At 39.6% G+C, this 5,713-nt stretch overlaps 1 long non-coding RNA gene across 1 annotated transcript; it reads right to left on the reverse strand.

Moving 5' to 3' along the window:
- Positions 1 to 3,920: 3,920 nt before the first annotated feature.
- On the reverse strand, positions 3,921 to 5,713 carry LOC134323096 (uncharacterized). Its single transcript, XR_010014009.1, has 3 exons — positions 5,552 to 5,713; positions 5,359 to 5,434; positions 3,921 to 4,389 (listed from the first exon to the last, which is right to left on the reverse strand). It is a non-coding gene; the product is annotated as an uncharacterized LOC134323096 (long non-coding RNA).

Consider the following 5,713-nt stretch of genomic DNA (forward strand, 5'->3'; position numbering starts at 1 on the left):
AATGAGTAATGATGTACTGTGAAGCTTTTCTCACTGTCACTCTATAAGTATTCCAAATTACAGACATCTACTGTGACGTCACAAAGCAGACAGTCATCATGCCAAAGTTTTGTTGATGAAGTAATATGAGTTATGTGAATTAAATGATTAAATGATTTTAAATTAAAAAAATTAGTAATATTTGTGTACAAAGCGATAACTAAAAATATATACATTTATTTAAAAATAAAGCGATATTTAAACGGCTTTTCACTGTTTGTCAACTAACTTCTGCGCACTTGTTCACTTTGGCTGTGTGTTTTCTGTAGATCACGTTAGGTTGTGTTACCATATTTACACAGTAGGGTGCGCTGTGGTTCTTTAGTCTAGTGTACCTGGATTTGTTTATTACAGAGCATTTACATTTACATTTTTCGCATTTAGGCATTTGGCAGACGCTTTCACCCAAATCAACTTACAGTACTGTGTGTGATAGTATATTGTCTAAGCATTTGAGGGTTAAGGGCCTTGCTTAAGGGCCCAACAGTGGCAACCTGGCAGTGGCGAAGCTTGAACCAGAGACCTTTTGATTGCTAGTCTAGTTCCTTAACCACAAGTCCACTAGTCTTTGTGTACTACTTATTAAGTAGGAAGAAACTAAACAAATAATGTTTTTAGTAGTGGCAATGATAAGAAACTCGCCGCTCAGGTGGCGCAGCGGTAAAGTATGCTAGCTCACCAGAGTTGGGGGTTCGAATACATCATATCGAACCTCAGCTCTGCCTCTCCGACTGGGCTGGGCAGCAGTATGAACAACGATTGGCTGTTGTTAGGGGTAAAAAGTCAGATCATAGGTCCTCATAACTGGTGCCCCTGCAGGCTGACTGATGGCGCCTGCACAGTGCTAAGGAAAAATGCTGATGGGGGTGTGTCCCTCCGTGCACAGTGCCTGTCAAGTATATGAACTCGACTCGTGCGGGTGAAAAATGCACTATCTGTACTGACTGTGCGTACCGGAGGGGGCGCATGTCAGTTGAGAGGCGTCCTCAGTCAGCGGTGAAGGGTCGAATCAGTATAGAGGACGCTCAGGGTAATTGGACACGACTAGACTGGGGGATAAAAATGGGGGGGGGGAGCAATATTAAGAGGGGAAAAATATTAATTAAAAAATAAAAAAATGATAAGAAACTCACACAACCAAAGACCATGGACCAAGTTCATAAACCCACACCACACTTAATCAAATATCACAGAAAGAGTTCACTGGAATACAGCAGAATGAATTTGGATAGGCCTGCAGAGTCTGGGACACAGTTCTATGTTTATTTGTTTATTAGGATTTAAACCTCATGTTTTACACTTTACTTACATTCATGACAGAAACGGTAGTTACTCTTTACACAAGGTTCATCAGTTCACAAGTTTTAACGTCAAACACAGTCATGGAATTTTGTATCTCCAATTCACCTCACTTGCATGTTTTTGGACTGTGGGAGGAAACCGGAGCTCCCGGAGGAAACCCGCACAGACACTGGGAGAACATGCAAACTCCACACAGAAAGGACCCGGACTGCCCCACTTGGGGATCAAACCCAGGACCTTCTGGCTGTGAGGCAACAGTGTTACCCACTGAGCCACAGTGCCACCCCACAGTTCTGAACTGTCTAATCAAACCTGGAACTGTTTGGCCGTATGTATCAGCAGTTTGTCTCTTGCAAGAAAGGTGAGGGTTATGACCAGAACAAGACTACACCCACAGTCAACCTTAAGTTGGGTCAGGAACTGGCAATCTTGACCATGTGAATGGCATCATGAATTAACAGAAATACCAATACCAATTTAGTGGAGCAACACTATGCCTTCTGTGGTGAAATTGAACCTTGGTAATAATTGGACAATGATAAGCAATAAAAAGACAGTGATCCCAAGCACACTTCCAAGTCAACTAAAGCCTGGTTAAGGAATCAGTCTGGAGTGGTTCTCCTAGTTTTCAGATTTAAATCCCATCAAATATATGTGGTGGGATTTAAAGAAAGCAGTTGCAGCACGTAAACCATCAAATCTTTTTAAGCTAGATGAACTCTCCACAACATACACTATGTTGCCAAAATTATTCACTTGTCTGCCTTCACACGCATATGAACTTGACAGTGATGTCCCATTCTTAATCCATGGGGTTTAATATGATGTCGGCCCACCCTTTGCAGCTATAACAGCTTCAACTTTTCTGGGAAGGCTTTCCACAAGGTTTAGGAAGAAGAAGAAGAAGAAGCATGATTCGTCACTCCAGCTTTACACCACTGCATCTGACGCTTTGCATTGCGCTTGGTGATGTAAGGCTTAGAAGTAGCTGCTCAGTCATGGAAACCCATTCCATGAAGCTCTCTACACACTGTTCTTCAGCTAATCTGAAGGCCACATGAAGTTTGGAGGTCTGTAGCGATTGACTCTGCAGAAAGTTGGCGACCTCTGCACACTATGCGCTTCAGCATCCGCTGACCACGCTCTGTCATTTTATGTGGCTACCACTTTGTGGCTGAGTTGCTGTAGTTCCCAATCGCTTCCACTTTGTTATAATACCACTGACAGTTGACTGTGGAATATTTAGTAGCGAGGAAACTTCATGACTGGACTTGTTGCACAGGTGGCATCCTATCACGGTACCGCGCTGGAATTCACTGAGCTCCTGAGAGCGACCCATTCTTTCACAAATGTTTGTAGAAGCAGTCTGCATGCCTAGGTGCTTGGTTTTATACACCTGTGCAGGCACGTGCACAGATAGACCCCTAGTGGTGCTCAAGCACCTGCCCTTTTGCCCTGGATGATAAAAGTGCCCTTTCTGCCCAATTGGAGCCCAATTTTTTCTACATTCATCAATATTTAAAAATAAAAATTACCCTCTCTGTCATCAATTCCCCCCGAAAGTGTTTTGATATCTGACGGGCACAGTCTGCTGAGGTAAATTGATACTAGTAATGGTATATTATTAGTGTAATGCTTTAACTCTGTCAGAAAACAGTAACATGATGTATACTGTGTTCTCCCCTTTATGGAGATTCAGTAGGTCACTCTTGATTATTATGCACAACATTGATTTATCTCATTTACAAATTTTGCAGCATAATGCCAAGAAAAGAAAGGTTACAAAAGCAGAAAGAAAAGGAACTACAGCAAGCAGCTCAGGGTAGCAGCTCTCTTTTATCCTGGATTAGTCCATCTACCAGTAAAGCAAATGAGGGAGATGTATCAGTATCAGTTGTTTGGTTATTAAAAAGCGCACACAATATGGCCTTGTTTTTGTCTGTTTTCATTTATTTATGCAATTTGATAATTTGAGTTATTTGATTAGATGTGTATTGATTGTGTTAACAAAAATAAATATATAAGTCAGATATCCTACTGTGTTTTTCTTTTTTTAATTTTATTAATAATTTTGGCAATGGGTGCCCTTTTTTTGGCTTGAGCACCTGCCCCCAAAAATGTCTGTGCACGTGCCTGCACCTGTGGCCATAGAAGTGATTGGAACACCTGAATTCAATTATTTGGATGGGTGAGTGAATACTTTTGGCAGTATAGTGTAGGTCTCAGGGCTTGTTAGCACTTACCAAAATTGTTCAAAATTATGACAACTTATATTACCAATTGCTTGTATGTATTAATAAATATTCTTTCTCAGTTTACTGCGGCTTTTTGTAGTATATTTTGTTCTCTCTTGGTGTGCTTCCTGGTTTTTCTTTTGTGTTGCAAATCAGAAAAGCACCTGGCTGAAAAGCCTCAAGTGCTCTTTGCTGGTCGAAATAAACGTTATAAAAACCATACTTCTATTAAACTTTTATTTGAGATTATTTGTGTACCAACTATTAGTATTTAACTTTACCTATTATTGAACTATTGCATAATATTACATTCTCATAAAGAAAAAAAACAAGACACCAAGAAAATCAGTTACAAAGGTTTTACCATTTTTATTATTTTTTTTTTTTTTGGTTGAAAAAAATGCATTCAGCTTTAACAACAGGAAAGGGTTGTTTTGTATCTGGTTTAAATGTTATCCGTCTTTAGAATGGTTTTCACATTCAATTCAGATATTTTTACAGCAGGCCAAGCCCATAACCCGCCAACCAAGCAACAGACAACCAGAAGCCGACAAAACGGGAAGGGGAAATGGGAAAAGTCGGCTTTTGTTTGTTTGTTTTTTGTTCTGTTGCTTCTAGTATCTGGCGCTTTATTGGCAGGTCATTGGACCTGGCGCTGTCCACTACAGGCCCGCTGTACCCTGATCAGAGATTGCACGTGCCATCCTTCCAGAGTGCTGGAAGGCCTTGACTGAGCATCTGCTGGAACAGAGACAGAAGGCCCGAGTGCCCGAATCCCTTGGCAGTTGGGTTTCTCCTCTCCTCCTCCACAGAACTGTAAAAGTAGTACATAGATACTTCCTGTTAATTGACACAGTCTACTAAATCTCATAGGCTTATACAATCAACAAAGCAAGCCAACAGACACAATTCTTAGAATTTAGATTATTGTTTACTTGTTTTATTTTATGCTTACTTTTATTAATTTGTCATTAATATGAATTAATACATAATTATATTATAAATTATTATTAATAATTAATTAATTATTATTTATAATTAATTAATAAATTATTATTAATATTTACAATTATATTATTATAAACCATAATTGCAAAATTCAATGACAAAATTGTATTTTTGTCTTTCTTTCCTGAAAAATGCTCATTTAAACGTGTGCCGAGATCCAGGCTCAAGTCTTAACTCTGCTACCGGTCGGCTGGGTGCCCTCTAGCAGGCATAATTGGCTAATGCCTGTAATATCGGCCTCCGGTCTGCTAGGGTGGGAAATGACCGGATTAAACAAAGGAATCGGGCTGTATAAGGATCCTGGTTGCCCAAGGCGCCTGCACAGCGGTGGAGTAGCGCAGAGGTCGGGTTAAGGCTCTCAGTTTGCAAAGCCAGCCTCACACGCAAATCCACCAAGGTGTGGGTGTATAGGAAGTGATCAGTAGGCAGTAGGTAAATACAGAGCCTACATGTTGAACACCACACATATCCAAGGGAGAGTAACACAGATCACCTGGAGTACACCAGTATTATATTCTACAGGACTGTGTCTGTCTGTTTATATTTGCTTTTATTGCCTTTATCCTTCTATAAACCTCAAAAAAGCAAATTAAATAAAAGTAATTATATCAAACTAATGTATTTCTGTTTTTCTATTAAGATTTGAATGTTTAAATTCCTGTAAAACACTGTGTAAAACCTTTTTGTAAAATTTAAATAAACATAAATGCAGTATCCTGGTATTATATTGCACATCATGTATCTTAAAATGTTGATTTATTTAAATATCACTTACATGAAAGGTGCAAGCAGGGGGCTACATACCCAAGAGATCCTTATGAAGTAATGAAGTTGAGTAGAGAACAGGCAACCTGAGGATGAGAATAATATTGGTAATTAGAATTGATAATTAGAATGAGAGAGAGAGAGAGAGAGAGAGAGAGAGAGAGAGAGAGAGAGAGAGAGAGAGAGAGAGAACAACTACTTACCAAGCAGGCAACAGGAACATATCTGTTCCAGCCAATGACTGTATCTATATAAGTTATATATCCATATGTACAGGATATATGACTTATATAGATACAGTTATTGGTTGCAGCTGGAAAAACTGCTTTCACACAACCTCAGTTCTTCAGCAGACTGCAGTGTCT

The sequence above is a fragment of the Trichomycterus rosablanca genome, chromosome 11 (assembly GCF_030014385.1).
Source record: "Trichomycterus rosablanca isolate fTriRos1 chromosome 11, fTriRos1.hap1, whole genome shotgun sequence".
NCBI classification, from domain to species: Eukaryota; Metazoa; Chordata; class Actinopteri; order Siluriformes; family Trichomycteridae; genus Trichomycterus; species Trichomycterus rosablanca.